The sequence below is a fragment of the Triturus cristatus genome, chromosome 4_2 (genome assembly GCF_964204655.1).
Source record: "Triturus cristatus chromosome 4_2, aTriCri1.1, whole genome shotgun sequence".
NCBI classification, from domain to species: Eukaryota; Metazoa; Chordata; class Amphibia; order Caudata; family Salamandridae; genus Triturus; species Triturus cristatus.
In genome coordinates, this window is record NC_140586.1 from 255,082,247 (window position 1) to 255,101,968 (window position 19,722).

The 19,722-nt window shown below is 45.4% G+C and overlaps 1 pseudogene; it reads left to right on the forward strand.

Moving 5' to 3' along the window:
• Positions 1-1,043: 1,043 nt before the first annotated feature.
• LOC146833590 (uncharacterized) overlaps positions 1,044-19,722 on the forward strand; it is a 32,892-nt pseudogene continuing 14,213 nt past the window's right edge.

The following is a 19,722-nucleotide window of genomic DNA, read 5'->3' on the forward strand; positions in this document are numbered from 1 at the left end:
AGCAAGGACACAATATAAAATGAAGAAATTCATATTTTTGGGTCTTTATTTTATCATTCAGTAGGCATGCGCATATTTGTACAATGATTAAACTTTCATATCCAGAAAATGTGGAGAACTATTTTTATTTAATTCTGCTAATGGATTTCAAACAAAAGTACTGTACCAACCACACCACTTTTAAGTGACCAGAGTGCATGTTTTAAAGACCCTTATAGTGCCCTTGTTTCTGCTAGGGTACTTGGATGTTCTTCGATGTTTGCCATAGGGGCAGACCCTCTCCGAGGCCTGGTGAGCGAGATCTGTTGTGAAGCTGTTGAAGATGTGGAAGGTTGGACTGAATGGCTGCTTGTCCTGCTGCTTGGAGCTCCCATCCGCTTACACGCAAGTATTAAAATTGTCCCTGTTGAAGGTCTAGATGTTTTGCGTCAGGTGACCACAACATGCCCACATGTGCATCAGCAACCATGCTAGTGAATTGATGCACAGAATGTGTCAGCTAGCTTTCTGTTCAGCAAGGCCAGCCATATCTCTGAAAGGAGACCTGATGTCACACCACTGTCAGTTGCATGTGATGACATGTTGTTGCCCTGCCGACTGGCTTTTGTTGTCAAGGGTCTCCGTCAGATTCCCCGTTGTTATGACTGCATCTGCAGAGTCTTTTGAATTCTGCTCTAATGGAACACAAGCAGCCTCCGTGGGACAAGTTCTTTGCGAAATCTGGGCCAAGGTTTGCACAACAGGTGGAGGAAATTCAGCTGGCTCAGTCTGCACCTCTTCCTCTGCAGATGTGCTCTCCTCTAGGTCTGCCACTTCGTAAGGCAGCTGCATACTCTCACTTTCCTCCTCCTGCTCCCTTTCCTGCATGCAGTGCTTCATTTGTAAAAAAAAAAGAAGTGCCTGGGCTCGTGTCAGGAGGCCACTGCAGCTTGCACCATACACTACTCCTTCCGTGCTGCCAGTGATAGTAACAACACAAGTACTAACCCTCACACTCCTACCTGTGAAAATTCAGACTATTTCAGACCTCCAACGCTATAAGAATGGCTCTGGTGGCAGGTAACTGTCATTTTTAATGTGTATTGAGTTGATAATGACCTGTTGTTGTGATCATCTCGAAATTAGCCAGACAGCGCCACCTTGTGGCAGACTGTTTCAAGGTGTTGCCAATTAAGTGCTGGTGCCAAAACCGGGAACCACTGGCTCACATTAAGCACTGCTTGCATGCTAACATCTCTCACACTTTGAGGAAAGATTACTGACAAAAAGAGTCTCTTAGTGGAGTGGTTGATGTCCCAGCAGGAGTTTCTGCAGTGGTGACAATGCCAGAGGTAGGACAGATGGTGTCAGTTCACCAGTTAGTATGGTAGTGGAACACCATGGCCATTTTTCATTTCTTTTGTGCTCCCTCTTTGATTTACGGGGATGTGTTGCATCCTAGAGACCCATGGTGGACCAGATCTGTGTTTTATTGCTTTTAAGCAGCCCCTAACCCCCAGTGCCTTGATACTCTCACGGGTGAGTAATCACTCTATATAAACCACGATTGATTGATTGATAAGCAGAGTGTTAGTGCTGTTCGATGCACTTTTCAACTCTGGAGCATTTGGTCTGGGGTAGAAGACCCTTTTATAAGGTACTCTCTGAGTGTTCCTCCTTTTATCAACCTTCTTGAGGCTTCTATTGTTCTTGAGCTAGGTGTCGAACAACCTAATTTTTTCCCTTGGTGTCCCAGGTATTTTTGGGGTGGTTTTGAGACGGGTGTCTACCTTACTTCTCACTCCTCCTATCCGCGAGAACGCTTGTTACTACCATTAGCATGTCACATAATCGTGACAGCTCACCATGGCCATCTTATCTCACTACACGATCAGTCTTACTCATTATATCAAAAGGGAAAATAACCTCTTTTCTTGTCCTCTAATGTGGTAAATATAGCCCTGCTGCAGGAAAGATCCCGAGCACCCAGGGAAGCAGACAAATAGAGGAGAGAATGAGTTGGCAAGGTTGCACATGTGCATAACACCTCCAGCTAGACCCCAAGTGACTCAGGGCTTGCCACATTTAAGAAAGGTGGAGTGTCAATACTATTTCAGAAATCACTTCTGGTTCAGGTAGCCAAGATGTGGCCAGACACTAAAGGTGGCAGCAGGGTAGGACACTTATTGTGGTATGAATTTATGTCCGAAATAGTGCCTAGGTTGACTTCTTCCCTGCCCTCTCTAGGACACTGACAGAAATGCACTTCTCAGGTGGTGATTGAGGGAGACTGAAATCAGATTGGTAGATGCTGTGCTCAACAGGTCTGGAAAGCCCAAATGAACACAGTTTAGGGCATATTTACTAAGAAGAGACAGAGTGCGGCGTTAGCCTTCCTGGCTTAACGCCGCACTCCGCCACTTCTGAAATGCAGGGCTGCACCATATTTACAACAATATGGTTGACGCTGCCTTGTAAATGAGGCGAAGCACCTAAAAGGGATGTTCCTGTGACAACAGGGGCTTGTAAATAAGCTCCTTTGTTTCTGAAACATCTCTGTTTTTACTCCACATTGGGTTTTAATTTAGCATTTGACTCCAATGCTTAAGGGGAGGGGGGTTCTGGGTGGTGATGATAATATTTGGTATGGTAGCTGGGCATTATTTTAGGAGAAACTACTCTGAGTGCTACGTGTTTTACAGATAGCACATTACACTTGGGTGTAAGAAGTGGAATCAGGGGCTCATTTACAAGAGGCCTGCACTGCCAGAGCGTCAGTTTTTCTGATGCTCTGGTGGGGCAGGCCCCTCAATCATATCTATGAGGAGACACAAAGCCACCCTTCGTGGCTTTGAGTGGCGTCATAGATATGGAGTAAGGCAAGGCAGCGTAAAGCGCTAACTTTCCTTACTCTGCATCAAGGAGGTATTCCATGGGGGTTGCAGTGAAGGTTCCCACGCAACACCCATGGACTTTAACATTGTCCCAGATTTACAAAATCATGCAAACCTGAGGCAGCCTCAAAGATGATCCTTGGATTCACAACAATAAATCCTTAGCTCAGTCCTGGTAGTGTGACAAAGAGCAGTCAAACTTTATTGGAGGAACGTGTTGAGCATTTTACAGTTTTATTATTTTTCATAAGTAACTTAGACAGCTTGATAGAACTCCAGCACCAATTTATAAAAATAGAGCCTAGTTTTATATAATTTTAGACACCAAATGAACTTTTATAAATAACCGAAATTATGGATTTTCAAAGCAATGAAAAAAAAGTGCATTTAAATACAGCTGTCATTCAAAATTACGGTCAATGGCAAAAACTACTAGTGACAATTGGTCACTTAGAGGTCGATTAGCATTCCACCCTCGCAGGATAGAGGTGGTAGCGATCCCAGGACCAGGCCACAACAGTCAGTTAAATTTTACATAGCCCGTGAAGCCCGGGCAGTGGTTGTCCTGGCTGTCAGTGCTCCTAAACGGGACACGTGGTAAGGCTGCTTTTCCCACAGAGACGGTGCTGCCAGGATGGGGATGCAAAATCACAAGAGCCGAGGTCATTGCTGACATTGGTCGCAGGTGTTGTGGAATGCTGTCTTAATGCAGCATCAATTTAAGGTGTTGGTTACCGGACGGGTGACCAACAAGCCTTGGTAGCTTGCAGGGAACTGCTCCCACCAGTCCACGGGAGTCTGAGGTTGCTTCTGGCTTCCACAATGGTCCTACTCTTCAAGAGTGTTGAGTTTTAGCCAAGGACGAGGGTTGTTCACTCAGTTCCAAGTCTGTTGCCTGAGGGACACAAAATCTCTCTTTTGTTTTCTGCTGGTGGGCAAAGTCCTGTTGTCGGTGACACGTGCCTCCACTTGGTCCTTCTTTGAAGTTAGTCAATCAAAACTGAGGTTTTGGTGTTGAGGGACCTTAAATCCTGGATTTAGGGTAGTTAGGGTATGAGAGCTAGTATCCAAAAAACAGGAAGAGGGAGAGAGAAGCAGAGATTAATTTAGCTTCCCGAGTCAGTACGTAAATAATCAAAAAGAATGAATCACTTAGATCGTTTTCCAGAGTCTCCTGGAAATTTTCTGATGAGGACCATCAGCCACTCTGTCACGGCAGCGGTATATCTTGGTTTTCTGCTTATTTGATTAAATGGGATGAATCATCATAGGGTCTTGGAACATTAGTGTCCTGTTCTCCAGGTGTTCATCATCCACAACCAGGAGGGAGACTGTCTGGTGTGTGACAGTCTTGCGTCGGAAGAGTGTTGAAATAGTAAAAAATTATTAAAAATAACTTGTCTCCTGTGTAGTTTGTTTTTACTTTCACAGGGGAGGGATAAGGTTAAAAAAGTGGGTAGTACTTGATTGGATAATTATAGGGCCAAAGCACCTGTCGACCGACCACTCACCAGGTGCTTTGGACCTATAATTATATTATTACGCACCGCCCACTGTGGCTGAGGGTCCTCATTAGAAAATTTCCAAGAGACTCTGGAAAACGACCTAAGTGATTCATTCTTTTTGATTATTTAAGTGTGGGAGCTGGTAGCCAATGGGCAGCTAGTCCGTTACAGCTAATCTACTCCTAAGGTGACCACATCTTGTGGTGTAGGCCACCTTTTCTACCCAGAGCCCACTATTTGTGCTCTCCTAATGATGGCAGAAATCAACTTTAAGTGTACAGATCAGGCTGCTCACCCTGGAGGTGTGGCCAGCCTCCCCGGAGGTGTGCACCTTCGGCATACCTAATTTCCTGCCTTGCCTTGGTCCAAGCATACCTGGGGCAAGGGGAGGGCTGTGGCCTCCTCAGGGGGACAGATCAGATGCATATCAGAGACAGTGCAGCCTTTGAAGCTCATTACACTGATGTATCACTTTAGTAGTCCACTTGGGAGGGGGGTGTGACCTCCTTCCTGTCCAAGCCTTTGTTCTGACTCCTGGGAGTGCTCACACTGTCAGGTAGGTCAGACGCCTGTCTTGATGGCAGCTGGGGTGGGTAAATCTGAGCCTGCTAGCCAAAGCACATGTCAGCTAGGGTAACCAGGTGGGTAACCACTAGGTAGCCACCTAGGCGCATGCCAGCCTTCCCTTGGCACCAGATTCATGTCATGGGAGAGAAGGCATGCTGTTTGACACCATGCTCAACATATTTAGGTGGTACCATAATGGAGCAAGCACCCCAGGTGTGCCTGGGTGGAAATCCCATGTTAGCCTATAGATCGCCTATCACTTATAGTGCACTTTAATAGTAAAGTCACTATAGAGGCATTTAAGCTTACACATACATGTCTACACTATTAATATACTGCACCCTGCCTCCTGGGCACAAGAGACCTTCTCTACGAGTGAGTGACGTACTTAAAAGCAGTGCTGTGACCCTGTCACTTATGGTGAGGGCAAAGTCTCAGTGGAGCAGTAAACACTGTTCTTGCAGTCGGCCATGGCAGGTCTGCTGTCTTCTGTTTACCTGGGTCACTCAGAGTGGCACAACCAGTGCTGTAGGCCCTGAATACTCCTTTACCACCCATGCCTGGGTACTACAGTACCACTCACAACGGACTTCCAAGAGCGGTATGGTCTCTTTCAATTGGGATGCCAAATAGAGAGCACTGTCACTGGTTCCTGGTTCCTGGTGAGCATGCTTCAGTGCATTGTCAGAGTTAAAAAAACAGCATCTAATTATCCAAATAGGGGTAAAACGTGGGGGGGACATCTACAAAAATCACTGTTTTCAAACACCAGAGATCTCTGGAAGCCAGAAAGCTGATCCACCTGCTTTAAACCAAGACCATCACCATCGGCACATGGAACGTGAGGACCATGTAAAAGACAAGCAATACTGCCCAAGTGCAGCGAAGAGGAGAAAAAAAACCTTGCCCTGCTTGGCAAGAGCATGACCAGATGGAAACAGTCCAGACAGAAAAGACTGGCTCCATGAGGAATGCTTCTGTATTCTGTACTTGAGGAAGAGAATGCCCCACACACGTAGGGAGCAGAACTGTTGCTAACACCAGCTGCTAACAGAGCTCTGATTGGATGGGAAGCCCACGGTCCCGAAATCCTCACATCGACCTTTCGCACAAAGAAAAAGATAATCAACATACATGTTCTCCAGTGCTATGCACCTACAAATGACAGCAAAAAAGAGGAAAATAACAGTTTTACAACAGACTCCTGTCCATCCTGGAGAAATGCCTACCCCCAGGCTGCTAACTACGCTCCGCCAGCGGAGTTTACGGAGTTTTGCCTACTCCACGTTCTGCTGCGAACGCAGAGTTCAGGCAAAACTACGACTGTGTTATTAAAAATAATGAATAAGGCACTTACCTGCCGTGTCTACCATGGCTGCCTCCTCCTCGCAATGGCTGCTCTCTCCTGCCTCCTCCTCGCACTGAATAACCCCTACATTGTAAGTCTTGCGCGTGCGCATGCACATTCTCAAGACGTACAATGTAGGGATTTAATTATTTTTAATTACTTTGGGAGGGGGGAGGGAGGGAGCGTAGTCCCACAGAGGTTTATTTAAACTCCGTGGAAGTACGCGGTGATCAAGCGTTAACCCCTTCCATGCTCCGCAGATTCCGCCGCTGTGCTGACGGAATCTTGCGCGGGCGTGGTCATGACGGAACGGTTCCGTCATGAGCACAGCTCAACCGTGGCTCATGACGGAACCGTTCCGTCATGAGCACCGAAGGGGTTAAACCAGCCTCAGATGCTCAAATACATCATACTCACCTTGGGCCCATAAACACACACATTCACACAGGCCAGTTTAATCCACTGGGGTCAATTTTAAAATTGTTCATGTTTCTGAGATTTAGTTTTCTAGCATTTCTAACCAAATCTTTCACAGATCAAAAAATTCTTTCCTCTGGTCAATGGACCGTTAGTTGAACTAGTTGATGGTGAAATGACATGAATAAATCTACTTTCTTTGCAACGAAATAACCACAGACTCGGGAACATTTTAAATGTTTATCTAAATGAAATTCACGTGAGCCAAAATCAAAGTACAGAACAGACTCCGTCACCCATGGACGGAGGAATGATACAGATTAAATATGATTTTTCAATGACAGTACTTGGAAAGGAGAAAATAGAGAGAGCAGTACAATTACATCTCTACAGAACATTATAGTTACCTAGAATGGTGTGAAAACCGACCCCTTAGCCAAGGAGTTGGGAAAAATCCCCCGGGAAAGGACAGGAGACAAAGGCTTCAGGTTTCAGGACAAGATAAGGTGACCTTTTCTAGATCCGACGCCTCTCAGACACCATCTTCCTCCTCTATTCTTCCACGAACTTCTTTTAATTATTTGGCTTAAATTCTAAGTCTGCAATAGGATTCTTCTTTAGCATTCGCTCGATACTCTGACAGCATCCCGAGCTCTGCAGCATTCCGGTCTCTGCGATAATTAACTAACTAAACTACCACAATTATACTTTTTTACACTCATGTTCCACCCTTTAATGTTTCAAAATTATAGAATGTCTAATTCTGATTGGACAAGCAAGGGGGGGTGATCATCACACCATGCTAAGTTTTAATATATTTCCTTTGGTTCTTTGTTTAATGTTCCCGCCCCTTAATTTTTATTCACAGACTTTATTTCCCACCCGTATTCACATCTTTATCAAGCAAAAAGTATACATATAGCATTTGTCTCATTCAATGTGCAGGATGTCGAGCAGGTTCCCAGGACATGTTGCAAATGTGTCCTTGGACGGGTTGAAGAATAACATCATGGCTTCTGGCACCTTCCTTTTGCGTATGTGTATGGATCACGTGTGATACAGACTTCGGACTCTTAGAGAGGCCCAAATGTATATTGACTATTGCAGTCAAAGTAATTCTCATGGAGTGGAAATCCTTTTCATCCGTCTCTTACCATACTTGGTGGGCTTGGGTTTCCTTTCTACGAAGTGCTCATACGTCAGTTGACCACGCTCATCTCTCTCCTTCTATATCTACTGGTGTTTGGAAAGCCTTAGATTCGTACATGGATTTGGCCTCCGAGGGGTTGGTGGATCAATATCCCTTTGATTTGTCTGGTTAATGTTGTCTTGTGTGTCGGGTGAATCCTTTGGAAATCCTCTCCTCTTCCTTTTCTCCTCCCTGTCTCTCTTTTTCTTTCTTCATCTCTTTTCTACTCTTTCTGTCTTTTCTTTCTTCCTCTCTTTTTTCCTCTTATCCCTATTTTGCTATCTGATGGTGATACTTTTGATAATTACCTCTGCCGGATATCAACTTGTTTCGTCCCTCCTTAATTAATCTATTTATCTGATATCTGCAGATTAATGAATGACAATGATTTGATTTCCTATTATTTAATTTTATGCTAACATATTTATTGCCTTTGTCTGATATCAATTGCATCACTTTTGCTTGTATCTCATGTCCGTATTTGCTTCTTTAAAATAATAAAATTCTTTTGAAATGAAAAAAAGAGAGGCCCAAATGTGAACTAATAAGAAAGTCAAGAAGAAGCATATTAATTTCAAATTAAAATGATTTCACTGTATACCACCTATCTCTATTCTAATCCCATTTACTTATAAATGCTCTCCCCGCATTAGCAGTTAGTAAATAACTTGTTTGAGTTTCGGCAAAGCAGATGCTTAGCATGTGAGCTTTCAAGCGGCCATTTTAGATACATCTGCGCAGGTGCAGAAAATTCCCTCCAAGCAACAGACCGTCATCCTGCGTAGATGCAGTTGACGCATGCGCAATACAGATTCCCACGTTAGCAGCCATTTTAGCTTTCACTCGGGTTACTTGTTAATAAGACACATAAGCAAGCTTCGTCTTGCTAAAATATGGAATGTGGTGCATATTAATTTACACAATACACAATTAATACAGTGTTACGAGTTATATGAGAAGACTGCTTTCGAGCAAGTCTCTTTTATACGAGTCCTTGCTTCATCAGCAGAGCACCACTCTGCATACTCCACCCAGGGTTAGAAATGCCTTGAGAGAGACATCCCCATACTGATAGGGGACCTCAGTGCCAAGGTTGGAAGTGACAGCACTGGATACGAAGAAGTCATGGGTAACCATGGCCTTGGCAACTTGAGAGAGAATGGTGAAAGGCTTGCAGGTGGTGTTGGGTGGTAGTGTATTCCCACTCCAAAGAATACACAAGGAAATGTGGGTGTCACCAGAGCATTCCGCAAAGAATCAGATGGACCATGTTTCCATTGCCAAGACTTTCTGGAGGTCCCTGGAGGATGTGAGAGTAATGAGACGAGCGGACGTGACGTTAGACCATCACCTTGTCGTGGCCAGGCTAAAGTTAAAGCAAGCATGGATGGAACCGACAAACCAATGCCAGCGATATAGCATCACACTCCTTAAGGATGCACAGAAATTGAGGGAATGGAATACTAATTCACTCTCAGTAACAAGTTTTGAATCCTGCAAGAACGATAGGAGGACAGAGACCCAGTAGAAAGTCAGTGGGAGAAGATCTAAAAAAACAGTGACATAAACCTGCCAGGAGGTACTGGGTCTCAGGAAACATCTGCATAAAGAATGGATCTCCACCAAGATTCTATGCAAAATCCAAGAGAGATGGGAAAAGAAAGCTACAGTCAAAATCAGCTGAACAAGAGCAGAAAAAGAAAAAGCTCAAGGTGAATACACCAAAACAACAAGGAAGGAAAGAGAAGTTTAAGAACAGATAGGTGAAGATTCATTGATAGTCTTGCCACAGAAGTCCAGGAAGCAGCAAGTCATGGAAACTTGAAAGTACTCTCTGACATGCCAAGGAAACTCTCCGACAGATGCAGCAAGCCAGAAAAACCAGTTAAAGACAAAGCTGGGAAGACAATCATGGGAACGAAGGCCAACAGTGAAGATGGGTGGAGCAGTTTGAAGAACTGCTAAACCAGCCCACGCCACACTCTCCACCAGACATACATCCAGATGACTTGTCAATCGTCTGCAGCAGACCAACCAAGGAAGAAGTACGGCAAACCATCAAACATCTGCGAAATGGGAAGGCAGCAGGACCTGACAACATTCCTGCAAAAGCACTGAAGGCAGACATTGAAACATCAGTAGACACACTCTTCCACATGCCTGAAAGGATTTGGGAAGAGGAAAAGGTGCCATCAGACTGGAAGGAGGGATATCTCATCAAGATTCCCATGAAAGGTGACCTGAGAACTTGTGTAAACTACAGAGGGAAACAAATCCCACCTCCCGGTGTTAAAGATCGCCATTAAAAAGACAGTTAGACTGTGGTCCTTTCACTCAGACAGGGCAATACTGTCAAAAAGAAAACACGCCTGGGCTGTAATCTCCAATTTTAAACTAGGTGTTCAGCTGCCCTACCTATCAAGCACATTTGCACTTTACTGGAAACAAAAGTTTTTAGCTCTGAGGATGGGTGACTGGCCCTTTTCAAAGAACCTTCCCGAATGGCGCCGTCCAGGTAGCAGTATTGAATGCAGGATGTGTGGCAAACACTCTGAAGTAATGGAACACATCGTCTGTGTATGCCCCGCACTGCTCATGGCCAGACGGTCATTATTGCGAGATCAATGGATCAGGTTGTGAGTTCGATCCTACCGCCAGGCAATAATGGCTGCTCTAAATCCCGACAACACCAAGTTGAACATTGGGCTCATGAAATTTGTTCTCAAAGTGTCAAAACTACTGGAAGCCACAACTGCAACCAAACCCTCCTCATCTTAGCATGGCGGCCGAGTTAAAAGGCTCAACAATTGAATTAAAGACTATAATATCAGAAAACCAGAGTCAGGCCTTTCAGCAGAACATTATTAGGTCATAATGATCTCTCTAATTTTTAGTAATTTATAACCCCCCATTTCTAATACTCATCATTGTCATTTTTATTGTACGAATTAACCGTGTTTTAAATTTTAATGTTTTTTTTGTTTTTAAACCAATCAATAAAGTTATTAATAGTGTACAGAGGGATAGCTTTTTGAGCAAATCCAGGCAAAGTATTCAACAGAGTCATCCTGAACAGAATGAAGGAACAAGGTGATGCTCAGTTGCGAGACCAGCAAGCTGGCTTCCACAAAGATAGATCCTGCACAAACCAGATTGCAACACTGCACATCATCATTGAGCAAGTGGAATGGAACTTCCCCCTGCATGTCAACGTCATTGACCATGAGAAGGCTTTCGACAGCATGGACAGAAAGACCCGTTGGAAACTCTTCCACCACAATCGTGTCCCAAATAAACTCTTAAGAATCATATGGAACTCTTACAAGGGAATTATCTGTAAGATAAAGTCCATGGAGGAGGACTCACAAAAGCCTTCCAAGTGAGGACCAGAGTCCCCCACTGCTGTCTGTTCTCACCTTTTCTCTTTCAGTTGGCAATAGACTGGATCATGAAGACATCTACACAAGGAGATGAAATGGGAATCCAGTGGACACCATGGATGCAGCTCGACAACCTGGACTTTGCATATGACTTGGCCCTACTCTCCCATACAATCTTCAAATGCAAGAGAATACAAATAATGTGGCAGCCACATCAACTTTGCTTCAACAGCCACAGGGGAAACATCAAGATCCTGAAGACTAACACAGCCAGCACAACTGCTGTCACTAATGCAGGCGATGCACAGGAAGAGACTGTGGCCTTCGGTATAGAGTCATAATGTCGATGTTTAAATATCGATATGCCATAATATTGATGTTTAAATATCGATGTGACACAATGTAGACCTGCAAGAATATCGTCGACCAGAATATCGACATGCAGGTAAGAAATATCGGTTTTTTTAATATCGAAGCTAGTAATATCGTTAGTCAAAATATAGTTGTTAATAATATCGAAATTTATTTTAGTGTTCTGTATTTTAGTATATGTGTTAAAAGTATAGCTTATTTTTGTAATGTATGTTTGAAATTTTTAGAAGTAATTAATTTTATGTTAAGTAATTTTTGTGTATTTTAGTTCCGTAGCAGTTTGTGGCTTTATAGGGGAATATAGAAATTATTAATTTTTTAAGAAATTAATGGGCATATTCTCAAGGACTTATCACCGAGTTAGTGGCACTTTATTGCAGCCAAAGTGGCGATAGATTTATCGCCCTATTCACAAGCTGATGCTAACAACCGATACCGCCAGTTTTCCTGCGATAGTAGCCACAAAAAACATCGCCACGGATGACACCGGCAACTGACGCTAATGAGATGCAGAGTAGGCGTTCATGTGTAAAAAGCCACGATTACACCACTTCGCAATATTCTCAATGACCAGCCAGAACGGCGACAAGATCCCAAAACAGTCGATAAGCTGCATTAGCAGTAGGGATTTAACACCTGCTCTTACCTGGTATTAAGTTGGACGACAACCTGCACCATAAAAGGGAGCCCAGCCCGGAGCCACTCCTGAAGAACAACAGATGCCAGGAGCTACTGATCATGCAGCTCAGAGCCCCAAGAGGGCCACAACACCTACCGCCACCACACCCAGGCCCGCAACCAGGCCTCACTTCTCACCTGCAGACACCGGCGTGTGTCAAAGAGGGCCCACCACGTGCCGGTGCAAGCTCCAAGCTCCAAGCCCGAGTCCCGCGACCTTGGCAGCCTCCTCAGACCATCATGGCCTCTGCGACACAGGCCCCCAGCACTCCTTTCTTGTTGACGCACTCCACCGCTGCCTCCGGCCTACACTGTGGTCCAGTAGGTTACACATTTGGAACTGAGTCTTAATTTTTCAATGGCAGAGTTCATATCATTGTACACACCTCATCGCAGCATGCATCCCCTTCAGCTCTGGTGCCACTAACACTGTGCACCGAAAATCATGGACACTCTCTGGTTGAATTTTGGTGGCGTCTGAGTCTATGGCCTGGGGTTGTATTCATCATCATGTGGCTGGTACTGACTTGGTGTTAAGCATGAGTCTTTAGCATTCATCTCCTCCATATTGCCTGTTTCAGTTTGGTTCTGCCCTCTGCATCATGCCCTGGTAGAACACCTTCCACTGTCCCCTGAAACACTCCGCGACATTTAGCTTCAACATCGACGAGGACCCGCTCAGCTCTCGTGGCCCTACCTCAGTGCACCGCAAGTCACCGTCCCGTGGCGGTGTGCCCGTGCCAGCCGCAGTGCATCCGGGGCCACTAACTCTGTGCAGCTCAAGTCATGAACCCTTGCTGTTTGAACTTTGAACTTCTGATTGTCTGATCACTGTTGTAGTTGTTGCCAGCACCAACCACTGCCTGAGCACTGGCTTACACTCACCCCACACCCATCCAGCACAGGTGTCACTGAACATGTGACCCTGGCAACAAAAGGGGCCGGGCGCACGTGCCCGCAGCCAGGTCCACAAACCATCTAAGTGTGTCTTTGTGGTCATTATGTATGCATGAGGGCCCCATTCCCTACCACATTACATTGTGCTGTGTACAGCGGACGCAACCATGTCACATCAGGCAGTGGGGAGGACCTGGGACATGTAGCTGTGTCGTATCCCCCTGTAAGCGTAAGCGGAGTGGGCTGGCATACGACAGTCCAGCATAGGAGTGTGGATAAACAGCCTGGGCCTTGCTATGTTTTGGCCTTGCCAAGGAAGTAACTAATGTGTGTGTCTCTGTTGTAGTGTCGGCGCCACCTGTCCCGCCAAAGGGATAAATGAAGATGTGCAAGCCCGCTCAGGGTCCGGGATCATACATGCCAACTGTTGTGTGTGTCGCTATTACCGCAGCATAAGCCAAAGGTCTACCCTCAACCGCATTGCGAGTTCAGCCAGCCATGAACTCTACATCTGTGTCCACCCTATCCTTACCATAGGCCTACACACGCGTGGCCGTCCGCCTTCAATGCACAACATCACAGTGTCGATATCAGGCTTGTGGACATGCGCAGACAGGCATGACAATGGTGTGCCATAGGAGTGCAAGTGATGCAACCGCGCTGCGCACACTAGTAAATAGGCTCGGGGGGAGGGAGGAGCAGCAGTGAGGCTACGTAATACACATTGATGCCGCTCATTTGCTACAAGCAGTACTTGTCAAATAGGAATCACTAAGTAACACATATCACACACCAATGAACTAGTGAGCCTACCAACATATCATGCAGAACCAGCTTTTGACTCATGTCTCTCTGCACTGCCACAGGTGATCAAAGATATGCACTCTGCCCTTGGATGATGACACCCCTCCAAGCCCCAAACACACGGGCCCAGAGGCCGTACAATGCGGCCCACAAACGCACCAGGGGCATCGTGGAACACACATTTGGCGTGTTGAAGTCACATTTCAGGTGCCTGGACATCACAGGTGGAAGGCTCCTGTACAGCCCAGGCATCGTATGCAAGATGATCGTTGCGTGTTGTGTGTTGCACAACATGTGTGTACGCACCAATGCCCCACGACTTTCAAGTGCCAGATGCACCAGACGATGATGAGGAAGATGAGGCAGATGGACCACACCCTACTGCAGCTGCAGCAGGAACAGCCCGTAGGAACACTATCATTGACTATTTCTTCACATGAGCATGTCACATTGTCACAGTCCTTAGCAAACATGAGACAGTACAAAATGACCACAGGCACAGCATGTGCAAATAAATTAATTACAAAACACATTTCCTGAGTGCATGTCACTCCTCTGTACAAGCACATCACTCTGACAAGTGTAAGTGTAACATGTAGTGCTAACAATCTCAAAAATTGAAAATAGATGGTGGGTGTGTCACCTCTGTACAGAGAGGCTGTTTAGGGTGTCACATATTAGAAATGCCATTTCTGTGTGTCAAAGATAGTACAGAATCCCACTCATCAGCGTTTCACATGTGTCCCAAATCATTACATATAGGCTGTCATTTGTGACCTACAATTGACAACAGGGCTTCTTTTGGGGTCAAATATGTACCACCATGATTCAGGGATGCACCCTGTGACTCAAGTCCCAAAACATGAGCAACATGGACATAAGGGGGAATCACTGCCCCTACATTCGTACGTACTTTCATACTTGATTAATCATAGACATGACACATCTGTGTGTATTAGAATGTATTATTCACATTCAGTGGAGTGTTGAAGCTGTCTTAGTCCTGGGCCATGCAGACAACACTTTACAATGTTGCCCCGTGGAGGGCCAGCCAGAGTCCTTTAGGGATTGACAAGTTACTTGGAAGGGGAAGAGTCCAGTCCGCAGGCTGATTGCTGTGTCATTGTTAAGCAAAATAAATATGGCAGTCCATGTCGAGGTCCAAGGTTACTGTGGCAGAGTGTATCGGGGGACAGTGGAAGGTGTTATTCCAGGGCATGATGCAGAGGGCAGAACCAAGAAGAAACAAGCCATATGACGGAGATGAATGCTACTGCTTCCTCCTTACCACTAATGCAAAAAGAACTATTGATGGACAGAATGCAGAACAATGTCATACATTCACCCAGTACAGAGATCTGGGCCTAAATCCATCGTTTTTTTGCTCACCATGCCATTCCAGTTTGGACCCAGCCATATGCAAATCAGTCTTGAGCTTGTGCCCAATGGGAACAGTCCAGCCCGAACTGCCAGGCCAGGTCCTCCCTGGACCAGAAACAAGCATCCTAGGACCGGATTCGGGGTTTCACCCCTCTTCAGCCAGGATATAGAAGTAGCAGCAGCACTGTCTTGTGGCATCACTCCCATGATGAGGATCACCAGGGCATGGAAGATCCCATCTACAACTTTCTTGTGTGCAGCCGTGGCACCCATTATTTATGCCTGCATCTGTTCCATGTTCTCCATGACCCTCCTTATGTTTCCCAAATCACGGATGACATCGCTGTAGCCACTCTGACTAGAAAGTTGTTGTTGTCTCCGAGTCATGACTCCAGCGACGCCAGCTATGGATTTTTGGAGGGCATGGGGCGGACTGTGGGTGTCCGCTAGGGAGTGTAAGTGGTTCTTGATGAGACTTATACACCCACGTATGGCATCTAGTTTGGCTGCTATGAGGTCGAACCCCAGCCAGCTCCTTCTGGCAGTCTAACACATGGTGTTGGAACGCCATGTGTTCTTCGGTGAGGTGCTGGGAGCCAGACGCTGTGGTGGGTGCTTCCTGCTGTGTGGTCTGTGCAGGGGCTGGGCTCACCTCGAAGGTGCTGGGCTGCCCTGCTACTGGAGGTGGTGTGCGGAGGTTGTCCATGAACCGTTGGAGTTCGTTGTAGTCGCTGTCGCTGTCCTGGGGGTTCTCTCCATCATCACTGATGTGATGTAGGGTCTGCTCTGCAGGAGGTGTTGATTGCCCCTCTGCAATGTAAAGGGGAGATGCAGTTTCACAGTGTTCCATGTATGTTGATGCATTGGCGAAGTTTACATACAGACTGCATGACAATGTACATTGTGACTGTTTGTACTACATCACGGATGTGAGGTTGTACTCGTGTATTGTCATCTCACAATTTCCTGCTATGCCAGATGTGATTGGCCATTTTGTACACACATGCGGCACCAGTTGTGTCCTGTGTTCTGTTGTGAAAGTGTTTCAGTTTGTACCACATTGTTGTCAATGTTGAGGTGCTCCTATTCTTATGTGTGTGTGCTGCATTGTGGGTGAGTTGCCCCTGCAGCTCAGATTTGGCTGCCCCTCATCCCTTTCAGGTGGTGTGCCTTTGAATTATGTGCTTCTACAGTGCTGGGATGTTGTGGACTTGGGTAAATTGGGCTCTTGGTCGAGTTGTGACTCTTGGGCATGGTTTGTCCGCAGATGTGTTGTTGACGTCAGGGGAAGTTTAGGGACGTGGATGTGTCAGAGTGTGACCTGCTCCTTTCCGGATGTGCTCCACACTCAGCCACCTCAGTGTCGTGGCGTGCACAATGTCATGATGATTGGACTGCAGCCATGCTAATTGTCATGTAGAGTCACTTGCATTGTCAGTGTGGCTCACAAATACGCATCTTTTCTGGGTTTCGAACGTGTGCATGTGTTGGTTGTGAGATTGGTGATGTGTGGGGTGGGACCCCTTTGGGCACATGGTGGACGGGAGCCTACTTGGTGTTTGTATGTGTGCTGCAGTGTGCCACTGGGATCAGGGAAATAATCAAGAGTCATTGTGGGTGTGCAGTGTGCTCTACTTATTTGTGCATGTGTGCCATTGTGCCCATCTCCCCCGTCCCCCTAGTCCCTGGTTGGTACTCACCCTGTTGATATTGTGTCAGGTCATGTTGAGCAGTGTCTGGATCCACAACTCCTGGCACCGTATCCTGACTGATGACTGTGGCCACCATTTTTTCCATGTCATCCAGCTCCTGGTGTGCTGCTGGACCCCCACCTCCAATCTGTGTTGCTGCTTTCATATTGGCATCAAGTTTCTTCTTGGTTTTGCCCTTCACATCATCCAGCACCTCTTGACCTCTTCCATTGTCCTCCTCAAAGCTGCAACTGCATTCACATGGTCCAAGATAGTCTGCCATATTTGTGTCTTTGTTGCCAATGACACGTTGGAGGTGACGAACAGTTGTTGGTAGTGTTCTATCACCTCCGTAACGATGATCCTGTTTACCTGCAGACTGAACCATGTCTTCCTCTTCTCCTTGGCCTTCCCCGACACCGAGGTTCCTTGCTGGTCGTCTGTGGGGCTTGTGGGGTTTGCATTGTCCTCTGCACTCGGTCCGGGTGCATACATGGTGCTACGCAGTGTATTTATTTTGTTTTTTCTGCTTCTATAGTGCATTTTCCCGCATGACGCGTGGGAATTGCAGACCTGTCGCTGGTTATTGCTGATTTTTGTATCGCAATTTGGGGCATCTCAACTTTTTTCACGTTCCTGTTTCGCATTTTCTCAGCATCGCGTTAATTTTAACGCAATCATTTGGTGCGTTATCTTGAGACTATCGCATGGTGCCGCTGGGTTGAGAATACGACGTTAACACGGTGTTATTTTCCCGCGATAGACTGCGATGTGTAAAGTTGCGTTAAGCTTATGTTGATATAATTATCACACGTTCTTGAGAATATCCAACTCAACATTGCGTTTTAGTTCCGTAGAGGGTTGTGGGTTTATAGGATAATAGATAGGGGTGGGTGGAATTTGCGAAATTCACTTTCGCAAATTATCGCGAAAATGTTAAAAATCTCCGCAAACATGCGGAAATATCGGGAAGATGCGGAAGTTTTTTTCCCGCCCGTTCGCGGTATTTTCTGCGTGGTCACGGCTCGCCAACTTACCCATGCGGTTGCTCGCGGGCGCAGCCATCTTGTTTTCACTTGTCTTGCGGTGCATGATCGCGAGAAGAAAGACGTGATCGCGCGACGAATGACGTTACTGCGGGCGCGAACTGTCGCGAGACAGCGCAATTGGCTACCAACAATCCAACATCTCTTGGAGAACGCGACCGGATCGGGAAAACTTGTCGGCGAACGCGGGGATTCAGGTAAGGCGATCGCGCGCACGCGAGAATGTATTATTTTACAGCGCGAGCAAACAAAAGATTTCCGGTAAAATGCGGATTCCGGAAATTTTGACATTTTCGCGCTCTCCGCGGAACGCGAAAATGTAAAATTATCGCAATTTCCGCGAGCGGAACGGAATTTTAGCCCAGGCCTAATAATAGGGTGGGAAGTAATTTAATTAAAATAATTAATTAATAATGTTAATTAGTTAATATTTTTGTATTTAATAATTTGTATTTTTCATTGTGTTTATTAATTTGTTATTAATTAGTTATTAATTGGTTAATAATTATTAATAATTAATTGGTAAATATGTTAATTGTGTCTTTTTTTTAGGAGCAGGTTGTGGGTTTATAGGGAAGTAGGTTGGGAAGTAATTTCATTATAATTCATTCATTAATAATTTTTATTAATTAATATTTGTGTTTTTAATATTTCATATTGTTAATTGTGTTAGATAATGTGTTATTCATTACTTATTAATTGGTTATTAATTATTAATAATTAATTGGTAAATAAGTAAAATGTGTCAATTTTTTATGAGTGAGTTGTGTATTTAGGGGGGAGTAGTGTGGCAAGTAATTAAAAAATAATATCATTTTTAATTTTTTCAGATAATATTTATTTTTTGTTATTTTACAATCTTAATGAATGACTGAATGAAAGACATTTCTAGAGTGCATGGCTACCCGGGGGCATCCCAGCGCTAAATGCACCCCACTTTGAGTTCGAAAGGAGTTAAGGAAACAAAAAGGTCTTTAGAAGCTTGCGGAAGGTCAGATAGTTCGGTTCACGGCGAATCCACAGGTGTAAATGATTCCACAGTTTTGCAGCATTATACGCGAAGGGGCGTCCTCCGCTTCGTGCTTTCCTTATTTTAGGAACTGCTGCCAACTGCTTGTTGTCAGATCTTAGCGACCTAGCGGGGCGATAAGGCTGGATGATAGATCAAATGATAGGTGGACCTTTACCTAATAAGGCCTTGTGAGTAATACACATCACCTTAAATTGGATTCTTTCTTGGATCGGTAGCCAATGGGGCGCAGTAAGCGCAGGTTTAGCTGAAGTGCGTTGTGAAGAATTAGTGAGTAGACGTGCCGCACAATTTTGCACAATCTGCAGCTTTTTGATGGTAGAGAGTGGAGCTCCTAGGTATAGAGCGTTAGCATAGTCCAGGCGGGACAGAATTAGTGCCTGGACCTGCACTCTTCTAGCAGAAAAATGAAGCAAGGGGAGGATCTTTCTACGCATTCTTAAGATCCCATAACAGCAAGCTGCCACCTTGCGTACTTGCTCCTTAAAATCCAGATTGTGATCCACCCACACTCCGAGACTTTTAATTTGAACTTTGGGGGAGGG